At 43.9% G+C, this 22,865-nt stretch overlaps 1 non-coding gene and 3 pseudogenes across 1 annotated transcript; all 4 read left to right on the top strand.

Annotated features, from left to right (window-relative positions):
• The first annotated feature begins 765 nt into the window (after window positions 1–765).
• On the top strand, window positions 766–977 carry LOC143784091 (U2 spliceosomal RNA; annotated as a pseudogene).
• A 7,572-nt stretch (window positions 978–8,549) lies between these two features.
• Window positions 8,550–8,761, top strand: LOC143784097 (U2 spliceosomal RNA; annotated as a pseudogene).
• Window positions 8,762–11,098: 2,337 nt separating this feature from the next.
• LOC143784092 (U2 spliceosomal RNA) lies at window positions 11,099–11,307 on the top strand (annotated as a pseudogene).
• Window positions 11,308–12,580: 1,273 nt separating this feature from the next.
• On the top strand, window positions 12,581–12,774 carry LOC143783629 (U2 spliceosomal RNA). Its single transcript, XR_013217320.1, has one exon. It is a non-coding gene; the product is annotated as a U2 spliceosomal RNA (small nuclear RNA).
• The last annotated feature ends 10,091 nt before the right edge of the window (window positions 12,775–22,865 follow it).

The following is a 22,865-nucleotide window of genomic DNA, read 5'->3' as shown; positions in this document are numbered from 1 at the left end:
TGCGACCGGCACTTCATAACTACACCACCATTACCATCTACATCTGTCACTTCATTCACTGTGCGCCCCTCGGCAGGGCCATGGACCGGGTCTAGCCACCGTGACAACCCCAGAGCAGAGACGCAGAGGCCCGGTACCGGGTAACCCTCGGCCCTGCGGCAGTGGGGGCGCGACACATGCATTAGATAGAATCTGTTCACGGAACCCTCACGTGTCACAATTGGCCCTTGGCCATGGTCTGGAACCCTCACGTAACACAATGGGCTGGAGCCCTCACGTGTCACAATGGGTCCTTGGCCTATAAATAGCAGCGCGGTGGCAGTTGTCTTCAGTCTGCTGCCGGAGCAGCGGCGAGCAGCATGGTGGTAGATAGGCAGCAGGGTCTATACCCGGCATCTGGAGAGCTAAGGGAAGACAGCTGCTCGCTTGTTTGTTTTTTGAATTTCCCTCTCGCACACCTCCTCCTGAGGGCACAGAGGAACAAAGAGGGGTAGGAGGTTTACAATAGGTGGGGTTATGCAGATTAAAAAAGAGGGGCTCACAGCTTGAACAAACAGCAGCACGGCCATTGTGAAGGCGTCCGGTTTGCCAAAATGTCCTCCTCAGGGCAATCTTTTGCTCCATCTCCCTAAAGGGTATCAGTGTTAGGCCTTGGTGCGGCACAAGCGCAAAACGAGTTCTGGTTATTGCTTCTTGGCCTTCTGGCTAGGATGAAGGATCAGTGTCAGGCCTCAAGGCGGCACAAGTACAAAACCATTTTTAGTTATTGCTTCTCGGCATTTTGGCTATGATCGTCGCCGGCGCCGCCCAAGATCAATTGTAGTATCTGTTCTTATCAGTTTAATATCTGATACGTCTCCTAATTGGGGACCATATATTAAATGGATTTTTAGAACAGGGAGATGGGAAAAGAGCTTGCTCTGTCCACTCACGCATTGACCTGTTATTGCAGTATCTCCAGGAACAGTGCACTCCTTCTCTGATCCTGTTTCCAAAAACAGATTGAATTGAAATCAGCGCAAGTTGTGTTTTAACCCACGATGTGAATTCTTTTCAGGGTCAAAGAAGCACATTTCAGATGCCAAGTGTAGCATTTTGCTCCCTTTCGCTTGACCATTTGCAACATTTCTGCTAAAAACACCAGTAGCGCTTATAACCTAGTAAACCTGCAGCAGATAATGTTACGGTCACTCCTATCCGTAACTAAAAACAATATAGTCCAAAGATATAAAAGAGAGTTATCTGCGCTGGATTACAATTGTTCCTTCTATATGTAGAGACTTACAAGGGATAATTGCTTTACATTCAATGTAAACATGGAATAAATCAATATACCTGATGGAATTTCTTATCTGAAAGTGTGATCTTCCGTGGTTAAAGCCCCTCGCAGAATCCTGCAGACAGAGACCAAATGAAAACAAGACTGTGTAAGGTCTGTCTAGGCTGATGGATAACTGCCGTTTACGATGCAGGATCTTGCCGCAGTCCTCACACTTACGTGTCCCGGGGAAAAAAAGGAGGGGGGAGAAAAAGTGAGACGAGAGAGGTCCAGGAACTACCGGATATTATCTGTAGAGTAACAGGTAGCAGGAACTGCCCCGGCCGGTGGCAGTTAAAAAATCCTGCACTCGTTATACTCTCCTGTTGGTCAGTAATGCTGTGTTGCTTGGCTTAGCCGCTCGGTACTCTGCCGTAGCAGGACCTGTGTGACGTCACAGTCACGTGATGCCTCACGTGACGGGCTATGGAAAGACACTAGGACCAAAATCCTACGCGTTTCGGAGCTGAAAACGAGCTCCTTCATCAGGGATGGTCCTACCTGAATCGTATGTGCCTAAATAGCTACACAGTCATCTGACCTACATCTAAGAGTTAAAAGCAAAAAGTTCAACCTCACTATTTAGACCCTTGGGAATTAAAGTGTCAAAGATGAAAATCATTCTAGTTTCCTCTCTAGACATTTTCTGAATAAAATCTCCTCCTCTTCGGCACTTTTTCACCACTTTTAAACCAGTAATAACGGTGCCACGTATTAATCCCCCATGATGCATTAAATAATGTTTGGAGAGGGGATGCCCTTCAAACTTCTTGTTAATATTATTTATGTGCTCATTAATTCTGATTTTTAGAGCCCTTTTTGTTCTGCCAATATACATTTTATCGCACGGGCATCTGATCGAATAGATAACCCCTTTCGTGTCACAAGAAATGAAATTATCTATTTTCCAATCAGTCTTACCCTTTTTGCATCCAAGTTGTTTTTCGGTTCTCAATAATTTGCACGATTTGCATTTTTTACAGGGGAAGAAACCTTGAGGTTTCTGAAAGCACACTCTGTCAGTTGAAACAAGATGTGGAACTGTAGGGGCTATTCTATTCCCCAGATTCCGGGCTTTTTTATATATGAACAATGGATGTTCCGGAAGTTTTCCACCAATGACTTTGTCCTCCTTCAAAATGTCCCAATGTTTCTGCACAATCTTTCTAAGAAGATGTGTATTGGTGTTATATCTGGTGATGATTGGGATTTTCTCCAATACTACTTGGTTATCACGTTTTTCTTTAGTATGAAAGAGGCTCGATCTTGGTAATTTCTCAACCTGATTTTTTACTGCAGACAGAGAACTATATGAATAGCCTTTCTCAACAAATTTGTCCATGAGAATATCTGTTTCATGTATAAAGTCCTGTGGTCGGGAGCAATTCCTATGCGCCCGAATCATCTGGCTCTTGGGAACATTCAGCAGCCAGTGGGGGAGGTGGCAACTGTCTAATGAAATATAATTGTTCCCATCGGTGGGTTTATGAAATGTTCTCGTGTGGATTTTGCCCTCCTCAATAAAAATGCTGAGGTCTAGAAAGTCAATCGAAACTGTACTGGTGGTACCCGAAAATTTTAAAAAATATGAATTTTTATTTAAATTACTGATAAAATTGGACAATGAATCGGGTCCACCAGACCATATAAAAACAATGTCATCGATAAATCTATGCCAGAGTACCAGGTTCGCTCTCAGGGAAGGGTCATTGTAAATGGTGTCAAGTTCCCATTTGCCAACATAAAGGTTGGCATAACTTGGAGCGAACCTGGTACCCATGGCCGTACCCCATTGCTGGGAGTAGTAGTGCGCTTGGAATTTAAAATAGTTGTGTGTTAAAATAAAACGCATACAATCTAAAATAAATAAAATTTGACTTTTTGGGAGTATTCCCTGTTTATCCAGAAAAAATTCCACCGCCTCACACCCCTTCTCATGCTGGATGACCGTATAAAGTGAAGTAATATCCAGTGTTCCTAAAATAAAATGATCCTTCCAATCTATGTTTTCCAGGATTCTCAGGATATGTGTGCTATCCTTCAAATGAGATGGGAGTTCAGGAACTAGTTTCTGTAGGTGACAGTCTACATATTTTGATAGATTGGCTGTAAGGCAACCTACACCAGATATAATGGGTCTACCTGGGGGATTTTCGGAATTTTTGTGAATTTTAGGGAGATAGTAAAAATAGGCCATCTGTGGATAATTAATATTAATAAAATCATACTCCCTTTTAGTAATAATCCCTTGATCCCAACCTTTTTTGATTAAATCTTTCATTTCTGAAATAAAGACATTGGATGGGTCTGTAGATAAAAGCCTATATGTGTGTTGGTCCCCCAGTAGTCTCAAACACTCCTTCGTATAATCCTCAGTGTTGAGAATGACAATACTGCCCCCTTTATCCGCGGGTCTGATGGTTATATCTTTATTAAGTTGAATTTGTCTAATAGCCTTTTGTTCCCTGTGTGTTAAATTGTTCCTGAATCTTGAACACCTTTTGTCGGGAATATTTCTGATGTCCCGAATCAGATTTTTCTGGAATGCTTCAAATGACTCGGAATATTCCTGCACAGGATTAAAATTAGACTTGGCTTTTAATGTAGTGTGTATAAATGAATCACTTGGTGGATAAAGACTGCCCACTGGATTTTTTAAAAAATGTTTCTTCACAGCTAATTGTCTCATAAATAATTTAATCCCTATGAAAGCTTGAAATTTATCCAGTTTAGTGCTGGGTGCAAACTTTAATCCTTTGTTTAAGAGGGAAATTTCCTTTTGATCTAACGTGTGGTTGCTCAGATTGAATATTTTTTGTTGTTGTGGTTGATTATCCTCTAACTTTTTTTCACTATTTTGTTTCCTCTTTTTTTGGGCCCGTTTCCCACCCCTACATCCCCTTTTTCTAGTCTTTTTAGACCTACCTGAAAAAAAGGATGATGTCTATATGTGTTTTTCTGTTTAGATGGCTCATTTAAATGGGTCTGTCTCACGGATTTGTCCGTCTTTTTTAAGGCTTTTTTAGGGGTTTTTTTGGAAGGTTTTGAACAAAAAGAGTGATTGCTCTTGGTTGCATGAAGTAGATCACCCCCACTTGTGGTGGGGGAATCTACCTCATTTTCTAAAGCTTGGAATCTGTTTTGAAAAGCGTACGATGATATCGGCGTATATACCGAAATATCATGAGTGGAAGGCCAGGATTCGGCTGAGACTGAGCTCACTCCCAGTGAATTAGTTGGGATCTGATGTTCATTTTCTTCTCCCTCTTCAGTGAGATGTATGGAGAATTGATCATTAATAATAGGACTACTGGATGTTTCATCCAGTGTGATAAAATCATTAACATTAATATGATTCAATTGTTCTTCTCTATGTTTTGAGTTTTGATAGTCAATATTCTGATTCTGGGAGGAACATGTGGATGTCCCCCAATTAGGAATCATATCCCTGCCAAATTTCGATTGTTTTTTCTCCAGGATTTCTTTTTCTTTTGCTAAAATTCGGATCCTTATACTTTTTGATAATTTAATGATATCAGGGTGTTGTTCAAAGGGTTTAATCTCCTCAAATAGTCTCAAAATATTTTTCTTAAGTCCAGTTAGATGTTGTTTCCTTTTTTCAATAATAAAGGAAACTGTCTTAATAGAAAATTCTCTGAACATGGCTTCCCACTCTTTCACTGTATCAGGGTCACCGATATCACCAGAAAGAGACTTATATACTCTCAGACCTCTGGGTATGCAGTTAAATGACAGATATCTCTCTAAGGTAGCAATTTCCCAGAGGTCCCGCATTTCTTTAATTAAATAATGTTCAAGTTTTTTTAGAGTCTCCATTGCTGTAGTGGTATCTTCATACAGGGATATTTCAGAGGTCCCTGCACTCGATTGATTAAAAAACTTTTGTATGGCGAGAATCCTTTTATTTCTGTCTGAGCATAGGTCTCTCATGATTAGAAGTGGTATACAGCTGCTTGCTGGAAAGGGTGATAAATAAAAAAATATACAAAAATTCTGCTAAAAACACCAGTAGCGCTTATAACCTAGTAAACCTGCAGCAGATAATGTTACGGTCACTCCTATCCGTAACTAAAAACAATATAGTCCAAAGATATAAAAGAGAGTTATCTGCGCTGGATTACAATTGTTCCTTCTATATGTAGAGACTTACAAGGGATAATTGCTTTACATTCAATGTAAACATGGAATAAATCAATATACCTGATGGAATTTCTTATCTGAAAGTGTGATCTTCCGTGGTTAAAGCCCCTCGCAGAATCCTGCAGACAGAGACCAAATGAAAACAAGACTGTGTAAGGTCTGTCTAGGCTGATGGATAACTGCCGTTTACGATGCAGGATCTTGCCGCAGTCCTCACACTTACGTGTCCCGGGGAAAAAAAGGAGGGGGGAGAAAAAGTGAGACGAGAGAGGTCCAGGAACTACCGGATATTATCTGTAGAGTAACAGGTAGCAGGAACTGCCCCGGCCGGTGGCAGTTAAAAAATCCTGCACTCGTTATACTCTCCTGTTGGTCAGTAATGCTGTGTTGCTTGGCTTAGCCGCTCGGTACTCTGCCGTAGCAGGACCTGTGTGACGTCACAGTCACGTGATGCCTCACGTGACGGGCTATGGAAAGACACTAGGACCAAAATCCTACGCGTTTCGGAGCTGAAAACGAGCTCCTTCATCAGGGATGGTCCTACCTGAATCGTATGTGCCTAAATAGCTACACAGTCATCTGACCTACATCTAAGAGTTAAAAGCAAAAAGTTCAACCTCACTATTTAGACCCTTGGGAATTAAAGTGTCAAAGATGAAAATCATTCTAGTTTCCTCTCTAGACATTTTCTGAATAAAATCTCCTCCTCTTCGGCACTTTTTCACCACTTTTAAACCAGTAATAACGGTGCCACGTATTAATCCCCCATGATGCATTAAATAATGTTTGGAGAGGGGATGCCCTTCAAACTTCTTGTTAATATTATTTATGTGCTCATTAATTCTGATTTTTAGAGCCCTTTTTGTTCTGCCAATATACATTTTATCGCACGGGCATCTGATCGAATAGATAACCCCTTTCGTGTCACAAGAAATGAAATTATCTATTTTCCAATCAGTCTTACCCTTTTTGCATCCAAGTTGTTTTTCGGTTCTCAATAATTTGCACGATTTGCATTTTTTACAGGGGAAGAAACCTTGAGGTTTCTGAAAGCACACTCTGTCAGTTGAAACAAGATGTGGAACTGTAGGGGCTATTCTATTCCCCAGATTCCGGGCTTTTTTATATATGAACAATGGATGTTCCGGAAGTTTTCCACCAATGACTTTGTCCTCCTTCAAAATGTCCCAATGTTTCTGCACAATCTTTCTAAGAAGATGTGTATTGGTGTTATATCTGGTGATGATTGGGATTTTCTCCAATACTACTTGGTTATCACGTTTTTCTTTAGTATGAAAGAGGCTCGATCTTGGTAATTTCTCAACCTGATTTTTTACTGCAGACAGAGAACTATATGAATAGCCTTTCTCAACAAATTTGTCCATGAGAATATCTGTTTCATGTATAAAGTCCTGTGGTCGGGAGCAATTCCTATGCGCCCGAATCATCTGGCTCTTGGGAACATTCAGCAGCCAGTGGGGGAGGTGGCAACTGTCTAATGAAATATAATTGTTCCCATCGGTAGGTTTATGAAATGTTCTCGTGTGGATTTTGCCCTCCTCAATAAAAATGCTGAGGTCTAGAAAGTCAATCGAAACTGTACTGGTGGTACCCGAAAATTTTAAAAAATATGAATTTTTATTTAAATTACTGATAAAATTGGACAATGAATCGGGTCCACCAGACCATATAAAAACAATGTCATCGATAAATCTATGCCAGAGTACCAGGTTCGCTCTCAGGGAAGGGTCATTGTAAATGGTGTCAAGTTCCCATTTGCCAACATGCGGCAAGATCCTGCATCGTAAACGGCAGTTATCCATCAGCCTAGACAGACCTTACACAGTCTTGTTTTCATTTGGTCTCTGTCTGCAGGATTCTGCGAGGGGCTTTAACCACGGAAGATCACACTTTCAGATAAGAAATTCCATCAGGTATATTGATTTATTCCATGTTTACATTGAATGTAAAGCAATTATCCCTTGTAAGTCTCTACATATAGAAGGAACAATTGTAATCCAGCGCAGATAACTCTCTTTTATACATTTGCAACATTTTTTGTGTGTGCATTGCCTTGCTTTCACCTATGTATGTCAAGCATATTGCATTCAAAATGCAATCAATCAATCAATTTGTCTTTACTGGTTGCATCAGGTGTGTTAAGATGTAGGCCAGTATTAGGCCTTTGTTACTGTTTTGCTTATATACTGTACCATCCATCTACAAAGTTAGGCCCCCCTGCTGTCAGTACTTGGCGTATAAATTGAAGTATCCAATGAGTAGTTCTGCCATACATACCACATTTGTGACCGCATGAATTCTTTTGTAAAACCTTGTTTCCCTCTTGTGGACCACTGTCTTTTAAATTTGGTGTACATGTATTTAAAAAAAGGAAAAATCGTGTCTGTGCTGATCTCGAACACGCTGCCTATCTCCACCTGTGTGAGTATTCTAATGCTTTCTAGCAACCAGGTGCGCTGCCTGCATTAGATAGAATCTGTTCACGGAACCCTCACGTGTCACAATTGGCCCTTGGCCATGGTCTGGAACCCTCACGTGTCACAATGGGCTGGAGCCCTCACGTGTCACAATGGGTTCTTGGCCTATAAATAGCAGCGCGGTGGTAGTTGTCTTCAGTCTGCTGCCGGAGCAGCGGCGAGCAGCATGGTGGTAGATAGGCAGCAGGGTCTATACCCGGCATCTGGAGAGCTAAGGGAAGACAGCTGCTCGCTTGTTTGTTTTTTGAATTTCCCTCTTGCACACCTCCTCCTGAGGGCACATAGGAACAAAGAGGGGTAGGAGGTTTACAATAGGTGGGGTTATGCAGATTAAAATAGAGGGGCTCACAGCTTGAACAAACAGCAGCACGGCCATTGTGAAGGCGTCCGGTTTGCTAAAATGTCCTCCTCAGGGCAATCTTTTGCTCCATCTCCCTAAAGGGTATCAGTGTTAGTCCTTGGTGCGGCACAAGTGCAAAACGAGTTCTGGTTATTGCTTCTTGGCCTTCTGGCTAGGATGAAGGATCAGTGTCAGGCCTCAAGGCGGCACAAGTACAAAACCATTTTTAGTTATTGCTTCTCGGCATTTTGGCTATGATCGTCGTCGTCGCCGCCCAAGATCAATTGTAGTATCTGTTCTTATCAGTTTAATATCTGATACGTCTTCTAATTGGGGACCATATATTAAATGGATTTTTAGAACAGGGAGATGGGAAAAGAGCTTGCTCTGTCCACTCACGCATTGACCCGTTATTGCAGTATCTCCAGGAACAGTGCACTCCTTCTCTGATACGGTTTCCAAAAACAGATTGAATTGAAATCAGCGCAAGTTGTGTTTTAACCCACGATGTGAATTCTTTTCAGGGTCAAAGAAGCACATTTCAGATGCCAAGTGTAGCATTTTGCTCCCTTTTGCTTGACCATTTGCAACATTTTTTGTGTGTGCATTGCCTTGCTTTCACCTATGTATGTCAAGTAGTGTTGAGCGATACCGTCCGATACTTGAAAGTATCGGTATCGGAAAGTATCGGCCGATACCGGCAAAGTATCGGATCTAATCCGATACAGATACCCGATACCAATACAAGTCAATGAGACTCATGTATCGGACGGTATTCCTGATGGTTCCCAGGGTCTGAAGGAGAGGAAACTCTCCTTCAGGCCCTGGGAACCATATTAATGTGTAAAATAAAGAATTAAAATAAAAAATATTGCTATACTCACCTCTCCGACGCAGCCTGCACCTTACCGAGGGAACCGGCAGCGTTGTTTGCTTAAAATTCGCGCTTTAACTTCCTTACGCGAAGTCCCGGCTTGTGATTGGTCGCGCGCCGCCCATGTGGCCGGGACGCAACCAATCACAGCAAGCCGTGACGTAATTTCAGGTCCTTCAGGATTTTAAAATTACGTTCCGGCGTTGTGATTGGTTGCGTCGCGGTCACATGGTCGACGCGACCAATCACAAGCCGTGACGTCACGGGAGGCTGGACACGCGTGCATTTTAAAATGCGCGCGTCTCCTGCCTCCCGTGACATCACGGCTTGTGATTGGTCGCGTCGCCCATGTGACCGCGACGCAACCAATCACAACGCCGGAACGTAATTTTAAAATCCTGAAGGACCTGAAATTACGTCACGGCTTGCTGTGATTGGTTGCGTCGCGGTCACATGGTCGACGCGACCAATCACAAGCCGTGACGTCACGGGAGGCAGGAGACGCGCGCATTTTAAAATGTGCGCGTGTCCAGCCTCCCGTGACGTCACGGCTTGTGATTGGTCGCGTCGACCATGTGACCGCGACGCAACCAATCACAACGCCGGAACGTAATTTTAAAATCCTGAAGGACCTGAAATTACGTCACGGCTTGCTGTGATTGGTTGCGTCCCGGCCACATGGGCGGCGCGCGACCAATCACAAGCCGGGACTTCGCGTAAGGAAGTTAAAGCGCGAATTTTAAGCAAACAACGCTGCCGGTTCCCTCGGTGAGGTGCAGGCTGCGTCGGAGAGGTGAGTATAGCAATATTTTTTATTTTAATTCTTTATTTTACACATTAATGTTGTTTCGATACCGATACCCGATACCACAAAAGTATCGGATCTCGGTATCGGACTTCCGATACAGCAAATATCGGCCGATACCCGATACTTGCGGTATCGGAATGCTCAACACTAATGTCAAGCATTATATTGCATTCAAAATGCAATCAATCAATCAATTTGTCTTTACTGGTTGCATCAGGTGTGTTAAGATGTAGGCCAGTATTAGGCCTTTGTTACTGTTTTGCTTATATACTGTACCATCCATCTACAAAGTTAGGCCCCCCTGCTGTCAGTACTTGGCGTTTAAATTGAAGTATCCAATGAGTAGTTCTGCCATACATACCACATTTGTGACCGCATGAATTCTTTTGTAAAACCTTGTTTCCCTCTTGTGGACCACTGTCTTTTAAATTTGGTGTACATGTATTTAAAAAAAAGGAAAAATCGTGTCTGTGCTGATCTCGAATACGCTGCCTATCTCCACCTGTGTGAGTATTCTAATGCTTTCTAGCAACCAGGTGCGCTGCCTGCATTAGATAGAATCTGTTCACGGAACCCTCACGTGTCACAATTGGCCCTTGGCCATGGTCTGGAACCCTCACGTGTCACAATGGGCTGGAGCCCTCACGTGTCACAATGGGTCCTTGGCCTATAAATAGCAGCGCGGTGGCAGTTATCTTCAGTCAGCAGCAGCACGGTCTATACCCAGCATCTGGAGAGCTAAGGGAAAACAGCTGCTCGCTTGTTTGTTTTTTGAATTTCCCTCTCGCACACCTCCTCCTGAGGGCACATAGGAACAAAGAGGGGTAAGAGGTTTACAATAGGTGGGGTTATGCAGATTAAAAAAGAGGGGCTCACAGCTTGAACAAACAGCAGCACAGCCATTGTGAAGGCGTCCGGTTTGCTAAAATGTCCTCCTCAGGGCAATCTTTTGCTCCATCTCCCTAAAGGGTATCAGTGTTAGTCCTTGGTGCGGCACAAGTGCAAAACGAGTTCTGGTTATTGCTTCTTGGCCTTCTGGCTAGGATGAAGGATCAGTGTCAGGCCTCAAGGCGGCACAAGTACAAAACCATTTTTAGTTATTGCTTCTCGGCCTTTTGGCTATGATCGTCGCCTCCGCCCAAGATCAATTGTAGTATCTGTTCTTATCAGTTTAATATCTGATACGTCTCCTAATTGGGGACCATATATTAAATGGATTTTTAGAACAGGGAGATGGGAAAAGAGCTTGCTCTGTCCACTCACGCATTGACCCGTTATTGCAGTATCTCCAGGAACAGTGCACTCCTTCTCTGATCCGGTTTCCAAAAACAGATTGAATTGAAATCAGCGCAAGTTGTGTTTTAACCCACGATGTGAATTCTTTTCAGGGTCAAAGAAGCACATTTCAGATGCCAAGTGTAGCATTTTGCTCCCTTTCGCTTGACCATTTGCAACATTTTTTGTGTGTGCATTGCCTTGCTTTCACCTATGGTGTTTGTATTAGGTGTGATTAGGATGGATGGGAAGTATGCATGTATGTGCAGGTTTTTGTTTGGAAATTTCTTGTTTCGTTTGGAGTGGCGTGAAAGAGATCTTAGGAGCCCAGTGGCTTTTGAGGTTCCTGTGTGGTATGTGTGGGTTTACAAATTTTTAGTGAAGTATGAACTGTGTGATGTGGATATGAGATTGTTAGAAAAGAAGAAAGCTGTATATAAGATGATTGAGTGTAGAGAGATGGAATGTGACATTATTGTTGGACGAGCCCATATGCTGTCCTTGCCAGATCTTAAAATGGTGAGAGGGGATGATGTGCAGAAAGTATGGAAGAAGGTACGTGTGAATGGTATGACGAATAGGCAGAGTGGGATTGTATGGCAGTCATTGCATGGGATGTTGCCGGTGAGGGAGTTTCTGAAAAATCGGGGTTTAGTGAGGAGTGAGAAGTGTCCGAGGAGTGGATGTGGTGGGAGTGAGAGTGTGGTGCATTTGTTTTGGAATTGTCAGTATGCTAGAAGTGTGATAGCAGGTCTGGGTCGTTTGTGTAAGGAGTTGTGTGATGTGAATCTGTTGTCTTTTGAGCTTTTTATGTTTGGATTGGGTATGTGTGGGGAAAAGGAGAGAGTATTGTGGTTGATGATGACATGTATAAAAGAGGTTTTGTGGGATGTGAGGAATATATATGTGTTTAAAAGGAAGGATATTGAGGTTAGAAACTGTATACAAATTATTTTGGGAAAATTGTATTTTTGCTTTGTGTGTGATCAGAGGAGGAGAGGGGAGGTGGATGCAGAGGGAATTTGGAAGACTAAAAAGTGGAATCATTTTGTTAATGTATCTTGAGGTGTTTTTTTTTTTGGTTGTTAATAAAAAAAATTTTGTTGTGTTTTCCAATGATGATGGCAATAGCGGGTGCACTGAGTATGTGGCACGCTGTTTTGGGAGATGAGTTCCTTATAGTTTTGGTTACCTGACTGTGGAACTTCCCATCTAAGGGAAAAAAAAATAAAAATCAGTGTCAGGCCTTGGTGTGGTGAAAGTGCTAAACCATATCTGGTTATCGCTACTTGGCCTTTTGGCTGAAATCGTCGTCGTCGTCGTCGCCACTCAAGATCAATTGTAGCACCTCTTCTTATCAGTTTAATATCTGATATGTCTCCTATTTGGGGACCATATATTAAATGGATTTTTAGAACAGGGAGATGGAAAAAGAGCTTGCTCTGTCCACTCCACGCATTGAGCCGTTATTGCGGTATCTCCGGGAACAGTGCACTCCTTCTTTGATCCGGCTTCCAAATACAGATTGAATTGAAATCAGCACAAGTTGTGCTATCACCCATTCTGTGAATTATTTTCAGGGTCAAAGTTGCACATTTCAGATACCAAATGCATTTTGCTTGATTTAACTTGACCAATTGCAACATTTTCTGTGCGCATTGTTTGCCCCTATGCATGTCAAGCATTGTATTGTGTTCAATATGAAATCAATCAATCTCTCTTTACTGGTTGCAACCGGCGTGTGAAGATGTGGACATGTATTTGGCCTTTGTTACAGTGTTGCAAATAGACCATCTACAAAGTTAGGCCCCTTGCTATCAGTACTTAGTGCTTTAATTTAAGTAACCCATGAGTAGTTCTGCCATACATACCACATTTGTGACAGCATGATTTCTTTTGTAAAACATTGTCTCCCTCTCGTGGACCACTGACTTTTAAATTTGGTGTATATGTATTTAAAGAAAGGAAAAATTGTGTCTGTGCTGATCTTGAATATGCTGCCTATCTGCACCTGTGTGAGTATTCTAATGCTTTCTAACAACCAGTTGCGCTGCCTGCATTAGATAGAATCTGCGCGCGGAACCCACATGTGTCACAATGGGCCCTTGGCCATGGTCTGGAACCCTCACTGTTGTGAACTGTGTTTCTGGGCTCCCTCTGGTGGTCACTAACGGTATTGTGTTAGGTATGTCTTGTTGCAGGCCTTAGCTCCAGCTGTGTCTTTAAGCAGCGGGTGTTCCCTATTTAAGTCTCCTCCGGACTCAGTCTCTTGCCTGGCATCGTTGTATCCAGGCCTATATGGTCTCCTCCGGATTCCTTTCAGTCTGTCTCATGCAAGAAAAGCTAAGTCCGTTTTGTATAATTTGGATCATTTGCATTTTTCAGTGTCTTTGTCCAGCTTGCTTAATATTTGATTTTCTGGCTCGCTGGAAGCTCTAGGGGGCTGATATTCTCCCTCCGCACCGTCAGTCGGTGTGGGGGTTCTTGAATGTTCAGCGTGGATGTTTTTGTAGGGTTTTCTGCTGACCGCATAGTCCACTATCTATTTTCTGTCTATCTAGACTAGTGGGCCTCACTTTGCTGAATCTAGTTCATCTCTACGTTTGTGTTTTCCTCTTGCCTCACCGTTATTATTTGTTGGGGGCTTTCTATATCTTTGGGGTTCAATTTCTCTGGAGGCAAGTGAGGTCTTATTTTCCCTCTAGGGGTAGTCAGTTCTCCGGCTGGCTCGAGACGTCTAGAACCAACGTAGGCACGTTCACCGGCTGCTTCTAGTTGTGTGTGTTAGGATCAGGTATGCGGTTAGCCCAGTTTCCACCTCCCTAGAGCAGTATTTATGTTTTTGCTATCTTACCGGAATATCAGAGATCCTCTACCACTGGGATCATAACAGTATGCCAGGCCAAAAGAAAATGTTTATTGCATCGCAGAAGCGGGATTAAAAAGAAGTTTTGAGGTTTTTTTGTTGCTGCAGTTTGCCTAGCTTCTTCCATCCCCTTTTTATCTGAGTGGCTGGAACTTTGCTGCAGATATGAATGTCCAGACTCTGACTTCTAGTGTGGATCAGCTTGCTGCTAGGGTGCAAAGCATTCAGGATTTTGTTATCCATAGCCCTATGTCTGAACCAAAAATACCTATTCCTGAGCCGTTTTTTGGAGATCTAAGTTCCTGAATTTTAGAAATAATTGCAAATTGTTTCTGTCTCTGAAACCTCGTTCCTCTGGTGATTCCGCTCAGCAAGTTAAGATTGTTATTTCCTTCTTGCGCGGCGACCCTCAAGATTGGGCCTTCTCTCTGGCGCCAGGAGATCCTGCATTGGTGAATGTTGATGCGTTTTTCCTGGCACTTGGTTTGCTTTATGAGGAGCCTAATCTTGAAAATCAGGCTGAAAAGATGTTGCTGGCTATCTCTCAGGGTCAGGACGAAGCTGAGGTATATTGTCAAAAATTTCGGAAATGGTCCGTGCTTACTAAATGGAATGAGTGTGCACTGGCCGCAAATTTCAGAAATGGTCTTTTTGAAGACATTAAAGATGTGATGGTGGGGTTTCCTATCCCTACAGGTCTGAATGATTCTATGGCTCTGGCCATTCAAATTGATCGACGTTTGCGGGAGCGCAAATCTGTTAATCCTTCGGCGGTGCTGTCTGAACGGTCACCTGATTCTATGCAATGTGACAGAATTCTGACCAGAGTTGAGCGACAAAATCATAGACGTCAAAATGGGTTGTGTTTCTACTGTGGTGATTCAACACATGTTATCTCAGCATGCTCTAAACGCTTAAAATAAATTGTTAATCCTGTCGCCATTGGTACTTTTCAGCCTAAGTTTATTTTGTCTGTGACTTTAATTTGTTCATTATCTTCTTACTCAGTTATGGCTTTTGTGGATTCTGGTGCTGCTTTAAGTCTGATGGATTTGTCGTTTGCCAAGCGCTGCGGTTTTGTCCTGAAGCCTTTGGAAAATCCTATTCCTCTTAGAGGAATTGATTCTACGCCATTGGCAGAGAATAAACCTCAGTATTGGACGCAAGTGACCATGTGCATGACTCCTGTACATCAGGAGGTGATTCGTTTTCTGGTACTGCATAAAATGCATGATGTTGTCGTTTTGGGTCTGCCATGGTTACAGGCCCATAATCCAGTTTTAGATTGGAAAGCTATGACTGTGTCTAGTTGGGGGTGTCAGGGGATTCATGGCGATTCTCCATTGGTGTCTATTGCTTCTTCTACTCCTTCTGAGATCCCTGAGTTTTTGTCAGACTTTCAGGATGTATTTAATGAGGCCAGGTCCAGTGCCCTTCCTCCTCATAGGGACTGTGATTGTGCTATAGATTTGATTCCTGGTAGTAAGTTTCCTAAGGGACGACTCTTTAATTTATCTGTGCCAGAGCATGCCGCGATGCGGAGTTATATAAAGGAGTCTTTGGAGCAGGGACATATTCGCCCATCCTCTTCTCCTCTTGGTGCAGGATTCTTTTTTGTGGGCAAGAAAGACGGGTCTTTGAGACCTTGTATAGATTATCGTCTTCTGAATAAGATCACGGTTAAATTTCAGTATCCTTTGTGTTGTGAATTTGGTTTTTGGGCTCCCCCGGTGGTCACTGGTGGTACTGGACTTGTGTGCTTCACTTTCCCTGTTCACCTGTTTCCATCAGGATATGGGAGTATCCTATTTAGCCTTGCTGCTCAGTTATTCTAGTGCCGGCCATCAATGTAACCAGAGCCTTTCTGTTGCATGTTCCTGCTTCTAGACTACTATCAGCTAAGTTGGACTCTTAGTCCTAAGTTTGTTTGCATTTTTGTTCCAGTTCACAGTTATGTTATGTTTCTGTAGCTGGAAGCTCTTGTGGGCCGAAATTACCACTCCGGTGTCATGAGTTGACACATGAGTCTTAAAGTAATTTCTGGATGGTATTTTAATAGGGTTTTCAGCTGACCGTGAAGTTCCCTATTGTATCTTCTTGCTATCTAGTAAGCGGACCTCGCTTTGCTGAACCTACCTTCATACTGCGTATGTCTTTTCCTCTGAACTCACCGTCAATATATGTGGGGGGCTTCTGTCTCCTTTTTGGGGGAATTTCCCTAGAGGTAAGCCAGGTCTGTTTTTTCCTCTATTAGGGTTAGTTAGTTCTCCGGCTGGCGCTGGGCGTCTAGGGATAAAACGTAGGTACGTCACCCGGCCACTGTTAGTTGTGTGGTAGGTTTAGCTCATGGTCAGCTCGAGATTCCATCACCCAAGAGCTAGTCTGTTATTTAAGTTCTCTGATGTTTCCTTGCCATTGGGAACCATGACACCTTTGCCATTGTTGTCTGATTTGTTTGCTCGGATTAAGGGATCCAGTTGGTTCACCAAGATAGATCTTCGTGGTGCGTATAACCTTGTGCGCATAAAGCAGGGAGATGAATGGAAAACGGCATTTAATACGCCCGAGGGTCATTTTGAGTACCTGGTGATGCCTTTTGGATTATCGAATGCCCCTTCTGTGTTTCAGTCCTTCATGCATGACATCTTCCGGAAATATCTGGATAAATTTATGATTATTTATCTGGATGATATTTTGTTTTTTTCTGATGATTGGGAGTCCCATGTGAACCAGGTCAAGATGGTGTTTCAGGTTCTGCGGGAGAATGCTCTATTTGTGAAGGGCTCAAAATGTATCTTTGGGGTACAGAAGGTTTCTTTTTTGGGTTTTATTTTTTCCCCTTCTACTGTGGAGATGGACCCAGTCAAGGTCCGTGCCATTCATGACTGGACTCAGCCCATGTCTGTTAAGAGCCTGCAGAAGTTCTTGGGCTTTGCTAATTTTTACCGTCGTTTTATCGCTAATTTTTCCAGCGTGGTTAAACCTTTGACGGATATGACCAAGAAGGGTTCTGATGTTGCTAATTGGTCTCCTGCGGCCGTGGAGGCCTTTCGGGAGCTGAAGCATCGGTTTACTTCAGCGCCAGTCTTGTGCCAGCCGGATGTCTCTCTTCCCTTCCAGGTTGAAGTTGATGCTTCTGAGATTGGTGCAGGGGCTGTTTTGTCGCAAAAAAGTTCTGATGGCTCCGTGATGAAGCCATGCGCCTTCTTTTCAAGAAAGTTTTCGCCTGCCGAGCGGAATTATGATGTTGGTAATCGGGAGTTGTTGGCTATGAAGTGGGCATTTGAGGAGTGGCGACATTGGCTCGAAGGAGCTAAACATCGTGTGGTGGTCTTGACTGATCATAAAAATCTGATTTACCTCGAGTCTGCCAAGCGCCTGAATCCTAGACAGGCTCGTTGGTCATTGTTTTTCTCCCGTTTTGACTTTGTGGTCTCGTACCTGCCTGGTTCGAAGAACGTGAAGGCTGATGCACTTTCTAGGAGTTTTGTGCCTGACTCTCCGGGAGTCTCGGAGCCGGCTGGTATTCTCAGAGAGGGAGTGATTTTGTCTGCCATTTCCCCAGATTTGCGATGAGTGCTGCAGAAATTTCAGGCTGATAGGCCTGATCGTTGCCCACCAGAGAGACTGTTTGTCCCTGACAGATGGACCAGCAGAGTTATTTCTGAGGTTCATTCTTCAGTGTTGGCGGGACATCCTGGGATTTTCGGTACCAGAGATTTGGTGGCTAGGTCCTTTTGGTGGCCTTCCTTGTCGCGGGATGTGCGTTCTTTTGTGCAGTCCTGTGGGATTTGTGCTCGGGCTAAGCCTTGCTGTTCTCGTGCCAGCGGGTTGCTTTTGCCCTTGCCTATCCCGAAGAGGCCTTGGACGCACATTTCCATGGATTTCATTTTGGATCTTCCGGTATCTCGGAAGATGTCTGTCATCTGGGTGGTGTGCGATCGTTTTTCTAAAATGGTCCATTTGGTGCCCTTGCCTAAGTTGCCTTCCTCCTCTGATTTGGTCCCTTTGTTCTTTCAGAATGTGGTTCGTTTGCACGGCATCCCTGAGAATATTGTGTCTGACAGAGGATCCCAGTTTTTGTCCAGATTCTGGCGATCCTTTTGTGCTAAGATGGGTATTGATTTGTCTTTTTCGTCGGCTTTTCATCCTCAGACTAATGGCCAGACCGAGCGAACTAATCAGACGTTGGAGACTTATTTGAGATGTTTTGTTTCTGCTGATCAGGACGACTGGGTTACCTTTTTGCCACTGGCCGAGTTTGCCCTTAATAATCGGGCTAGTTCTGCCACTTTGGTTTCACCCTTTTTCTGCAACTCTGGTTTTCATCCTCGTTTCTCCTCGGGCCAGGTTGAACCTTCTGACTGTCCTGGGGTTGATTCTGTGGTGGATAGGTTGCAGCGGATTTGGAACCATGTGGTGGACAATTTGAAATTGTCACAAGACAAGGCCCAGCGTTTTGCCAACCGCCGCCGCGGTGTGGGTCCCCGACTTCGTGTTGGGGATTTGGTTTGGTTGTCTTCTCGGCATGTTCCTTTGAAAGTCTCCTCTCCTAAGTTCAAGCCTCGCTTTATCGGTCCTTATAAGATTTTGGAAATCCTTAACCCGGTGTCTTTTCGCTTGGACCTTCCAGCGTCATTTGCTATTCATAATGTGTTCCATAGGTCCTTGTTGCGGCGGTACGTGGTGCCTATGGTTCCTGCTGTTGAGCCTCCTGCCCCGGTTTTGGTTGAGGGCGAGTTGGAGTACGTGGTGGAGAAGATTCTGGATTCTCGTATCTCTAGACGGAAACTCCAGTATTTAGTTAAGTGGAAAGGCTATGGTCAGGAGGATAATTCCTGGGTTGTCGCCTCTGATGTTCATGCGGCTGATTTGGTTCATGCCTTTCACGCTGCTCATCCTGATCGCCCTGGGGGTCTTGGTGAGGGTTCGGTGACCCCTCCTCAAGGGGGGGGTACTGTTGTGAACTGTGTTTCTGGGCTCCCTCTGGTGGTCACTAACGGTATTGTGTTAGGCATGTCTTGTTGCAGGCCTGAGCTCCAGCTGTGTCGTTAAGCAGCGGGTGTTCCCTATTTAAGTCTCCTCCGGACTCAGTCTCTTGCCTGGCATCATTGTATCCAGACCTATATGGTCTCCTCCGGATTCCTTTCAGTCTGTCTCATGCAAGAAAAGCTAAGTCCGTTTTGTATAATTTGGATCGTTTGCATTTTTCAGTGTCTTTGTCCAGCTTGCTTAATTGTTGTGATCCGCTTTTTGGGCTCCCCTAGTGGTGGCTGGTGGTACTGGAGACTTGTGTGTTCTTTTCTGCCTCAGCTCACCTGCTTCCATCAGTTTTGGGAGTTCGCTATTTAGCCTTGCTCTCCAGTCACTTCCTTGCCGGTCATCATTGTAACCTGAGTCTTTCAGTTGCATGTTCCTGCTACCAGTCTGCTGATCAGCTAAGTGGACTCTTGTCCTTTTTGTTTTGTATTTTTTTGTCCAGTTTACAGTTTGTCATTTCCTGTTACTGGAAGCTCTTGTGGACTGAAATTGCCACTCCTGTGTCATGAGTTGACACAGGAGTCTTAAAGTAATTTCAGGATGGGTTTTTGAAAGGGTTTTTCAGCTGGCCGTGAAGTCCTCTTTTGTATCCTTCCTCTATCTAGTAAGTGGACCTCGCTTTGCTAAATCTACCTTCATACTGTGTATGTCTTTTCCTCTGAACTCACCGTTAATATATGTGGGGGCTACTATCATCTTTGGGGAATTTCACTAGAGGTAAGCCAGGTCTGTTCCTTCCTCTTCCAGGCGTAGTTAGTTCTCCGGCTGGCGCATGGCATCTAGGCAGCCGTAGGAATGCTTCCTGGCTACTGTTAGTTGTGTGGTAGATTTAGGTCACGGTCAGCTTGAGTTTCCATCACCCGAGGGCTAGTCTGTTATTTTGTGTTTCTGATGTTCCCATGCCATTGGGGAATCATGACAGTATGACCGGCCACTGTTAAAGTAATTGGCAGAAGAAAGGAGAGTAAAAGAAGTCTGTAGATTTTTTTTTTTTTTCCTCACATGTTTGCTACTTAGTTGGCTCAGTTGTATTTCTGCTCTATTTACAGCCTTGCCTTTCTCTCCTTCTAATCCTTGAATGGCTCTGATCTCTCCGGTTTAAGGATGGACTCTCAGAGTTTGGCTGCAGGTTTAAATAATCTTGCTACGAAGGTTCAGAATTTACAAGATTATGTTATATGTACCCCTATTTCTGAACCTAAGATTCCTACACCAGAGGTATTTTCCGGAGATAGATCTCGGTTTCAGAATTTCAAATGTAATTGTAAATTATTCCTTTCTCTCAGACCTCACTCCTCTGAAGATCCTGTTCAGCAGGTTAAGATTGTGATTTCTTTGCTGCGAGGTGACCCTCAAAATTGGGCATTTTCATTGACACCAGGGGATCCTGCGTTGCTCAATGTGGATGCGTTTTTTCTGGCTTTAGGGTTGCTGTATGAGGAACCTAATTTGGAGATTCAAGCTGAAAAAGCTTTAATAGCCCTGTCTCAAGGGCAAGATGAAGCTGAGATATACTGCCAAAAATTTCGTAAATGGTCTGTGCTTACTCAGTGGAATGAGTGTGCCCTAGCGGCAATTTTCAGAGAAGGCCTTTCTGATGCCGTTAAGGATGTCATGGTGGGGTTTCCTACGCCCACAGGTCTGAATGAGTCCATCACAATGGCGATTCAGATTGATCGGCGTTTGCGGGAGCGCAAACCCGTGCACCATTTGGCGGTATCTTCTGAAGGGACGCCAGAGAAAATGCAATGTGACAGAATTCTGTCAAGAAGCGAGCGTCAGAATTATAGGCGCAAAAATGGCTTGTGCTTCTACTGTGGTGATTCCGCGCATGTTATATCAGCATGCTCTAAACGTACTAGGAAGGTTGACAAGTCTGTTTCTATTGGCACTTTACAGTCTAAATTTCTTCTGTCTGTAACTCTGATTTGTTCATTATCAGTTATTACCGTGGATGCCTATGTGGACTCTGGCGCCGCTCTGAGTCTCATGGATTGGTCCTTCGCCAGGCGCTGTGGGTTTGATTTGGAGCCTCTGGAAGTTCCTATACCTCTGAAGGGTATTGATTCTACACCTCTGGCTTGTAATAGACCACAGTTCTGGACGCAAGTGACTATGCGTATGACTCCAGACCATCAGGAGATGATTCGCTTCCTCGTGTTGCATAATTTACATGATGTGTTAGTGCTTGGATTACCATGGTTGCAATCTCATAACCCAGTACTGGACTGGAAAACTATGTCTGTGTTAAGCTGGGGATGTCGGGGGGCTCATGGGGACATACCTTTGGTTTCTATCTCGTCATCTATTCCCTCTGAGGTTCCGGCATTTTTGTCGGATTTTTGGGATATTTTTGAAGAGCCTAAAATTGGTTCTCTCCCTCCCCACAGAGAGTGTGATTGCGCCATAGATCTGATTCCAGGCAGTAAATTTCCAAAGGGTCGTTTGTTTAACCTATCTGTACCTGAGCATGCTGCCATGCGAGAGTATGTTAAGGAGTCCCTGGAAAAGGGACATATTCGTCCTTCTTCATCACCTTTAGGAGCTGGGTTTTTCTTTGTCTCTAAAAAGGATGGCTCGCTGAGGCCTTGTATTGATTATCGACTCCTGAATAAAATTACTGTCAAATATCAGTATCCGTTGCCGCTGCTTACTGATTTGTTTGCTCACATAAGGGGGGCTAAGTGGTTCTCCAAGATTGATCTCCGTGGGGCGTATAATTTGGTGCGAATTAAGCAAGGGGATGAGTGGAAAACCGCATTTAATACGCCTGAGGGCCACTTTGAGTATTTAGTAATGCCTTTCGGCCTTTCTAATGCACCTTCAGTTTTTCAGTCCTTTATGCATGATATTTTCCGTGAATATCTGGATAAATTTATGATTGTGTATTTGGACGATATTTTGATTTTTTCTGAGGACTGGGAGTCTCATGTTCAGCAGGTCAGGAGGGTTTTTCAGGTCTTGCGGGAGAATTCTCTGTGTGTAAAGGGTTCTAAGTGTGTTTTTGGGGTTCAAAAGATTTCCTTTTTAGGGTACATTTTTTCCCCTTCTTCTGTTGAGATGGACCCTGTCAAGGTTCGGGCTATTTGTGACTGGACGCAGCCTACTTCTCTAAAGGGTCTTCAGAAGTTCTTGGGCTTTGCTAATTTTTATCGTCGATTTATAACTGGTTTTTCTGGTGTTGCTAAGCCTCTTACGGATTTGACTAAGAAGGGTGCTGATGTTGCCAATTGGTCCTCTGCCGCTGTGGAGGCCTTTCGGGAACTTAAGCGCCGCTTTTCGTCTGCCCCTGTGTTGCGCCAGCCTGATGTCTCTCTCCCCTTTCAGGTTGAGGTCGATGCTTCCGAGATCGGAGCGGGGGCGGTTTTGTCGCAGAAAAGTTCCGATTGCTCAGTGATGAGACCTTGTGCGTTCTTTTCTCGAAAATTTTCTGCCACCGAAAGAAGTTATGATGTCGGTAATCGGGAGCTTTTGGCCATGAAGTGGGCATTTGAGGAGTGGCGTCATTGGCTTGAGGGTGCTAGACATCAGGTGGTGGTTTTGACTGATCACAAGAATCTGATTTATCTTGAGTCTGCCAGGTGCCTGAATCCTAGACAGGCGCGCTGGTTGTTGTTTTTCTCTCGGTTTAATTTTGTGGTCTCATATCTACCAGGTTCTAAGAATGTGAAGGCAGATGCCCTTT

Source organism: Ranitomeya variabilis, chromosome 6 (genome assembly GCF_051348905.1).
Source record: "Ranitomeya variabilis isolate aRanVar5 chromosome 6, aRanVar5.hap1, whole genome shotgun sequence".
In the NCBI taxonomy this organism is placed as follows: domain Eukaryota; kingdom Metazoa; phylum Chordata; class Amphibia; order Anura; family Dendrobatidae; genus Ranitomeya; species Ranitomeya variabilis.
This window is presented reverse-complemented; position numbering and strand designations above follow the sequence as displayed.